The following is a 2,195-nucleotide window of genomic DNA, read 5'->3' as shown; positions in this document are numbered from 1 at the left end:
AATTTAATACAAAAGACACAATGCCTACTTAAGTACAAGAGAACTGACACTCTAACTTCTATGATTTGAACCTCACCTGTGAGTCCAGTTTTAGATTTCGATGCTTCACTTCAGGTTTACTGAATCCCTTGGACCTTCTTATTGACGATGAAACACAGAAATTGCATCCGAAATTAATACACAATGCACAATGCCGACTTAAGTACAAGAGGACTGACACTCTAACTTTCTATTATTTGAACCTATCCTTTGGGTCCAGTTTTAGATTCCGATGCTTCACTTCAGGTTTACTGTATTCCTTGGACCTGCCTATTGACGATGAAACACAGAAATTGCATTCGAATTTAATACAAAAGGCACAATGCCGACTTAAGTACCAGATTAATGATACTCTAACTTTCTATGATTTGAACCACTCCTGATAGGCCAGTTTTAGATTCCGATGCTTCACTTCAGTTTTACAGTATCCCTTGGACTTTCTTATTGACGATGAAACACAGAAATTGCATCCAATTTTAATACACAAGGCACAATGCCGACTTAAGTACAAGAGGACTGACACTCTAAGTCTCTATGATATGAACTTCTCCTGTGAGCCCAGTTTTAGATTCCGATGCTTCACTTCAGGTTTTCTGTATCCCTTGGACCTTCTTATAGACGATGAAACACAGAAATTGCATCCGAATTTAATACAAAAGGCACAATGCCGACTTAAGTACAGGAGGACAGACACTCTAACTTTCTATGATTTGAATCACTCCTGTGAGTCCAGTTTTAGATTCCGATGCTTCACTTCAGGTTTACTGTATCCCTTGGACCTTCTTATTGTCGATGAAACACAGAAATTGCATCCAAATTTAATACAAAAGGCACAATGCCGGCTAAATTACAAGAGGACTGAAACTCTAACTTTATATGATTTGAACCTCTCCTGTGATTCCAGTTTTACATTCCGATGCTTCACTTCTAGTTTACTGTACCCCTTGGACCTTCTTATTGACGATGAAACACAGAAATTGCAACTGAATTTAATACAAAAGGCACAATGCCGACTTAAGTACAAGAGGACTGACTCTCTAACTTTCTATGGTTTGAACCTCTCCTGTGAGTCCAGTTTTAGATTCCGATGCTTCACTTCAGATTTACTGTATCCCTTGGACTTCCTTATTGGCGATGAAACACAGAGATTGCGTCCGAATTTAATATAAAAGGCACAATGCCGACTTAAGTACAAGAGGACTGACACTCTAACTTTCTATGATTTAGACCTCTCCTCTGACTCCAGTTTTTGTTGCCGAGGCTTCACTTCAGGTTTACTGTATCCCTAGGACCTTCTTATTGACAATGAAACACAGAAATTGCATCCAAAATTAATTCAAAAGGCCCAATGCCGACTTAAGTAAAAGAGGACTGACACTCTAAGTTTCTATGATTTGAACCCCTCCTGTGAGTCAGGTTTTAGTTTCCGATGCTTCACTTCAGGTTTACTGAATCCCTTGGACCTTCTTATTGACAATGAAACACAGAAATTGCATACGAATTTAATACAAAAGGCACAGTGCCGACTTAAGTACAAGAGGACTGACACTCTAACTTTCTATGATTTGAACCACTCCTTTGAGTCCAGTTTTAGATTCTGATGCTTCACTTCAGGTTTACTGTATCCCTTGGACCTTCTTATTGACGATGAAACACAGAAATTGCATCCGAATTTAATACAAATTGCACAATGCCGACTTAAGTACAAGAGGACTGACACTCTAAATTACTATGATTTGAACCTCTCCTGTGAGACCTGTTTTAGATTCCGATGCTTCACTTCAGGTTTACTGTATCCCTTGGACCTTCTTATTGACGATGAAACACGGAAATTGCATCCGAATTTAATACAAAAGGCACAATGCCGACTTAAGTACAAGAGGACTGACACTCTAACTTTCTATTATTTGAACCTCTCCTGTGAGTCCAGTTTAGGATTCCGGTGCTTCACTTCAGGTTTACTGAATCCCTTGGACCTTCTTATTGGCGATGAAACACAGAAATTGCATCCGAATTTAATACAAAATGCACAATGCCGACTTAAGTACAAGAGGACCGACACTCTAACTTTCTATGATTTTATCCTCACCTGTGCGTGCAGTTTTAGATTCTGATGCTTCACTTCAGGTAAACTGTATCCCTTCGACCTTCTTATT

Source organism: Schistocerca americana, unplaced genomic scaffold, assembly GCF_021461395.2.
Source record: "Schistocerca americana isolate TAMUIC-IGC-003095 unplaced genomic scaffold, iqSchAmer2.1 HiC_scaffold_59, whole genome shotgun sequence".
Lineage (NCBI taxonomy): Eukaryota > Metazoa > Arthropoda > Insecta > Orthoptera > Acrididae > Schistocerca > Schistocerca americana.
This window is presented reverse-complemented; position numbering follows the sequence as displayed.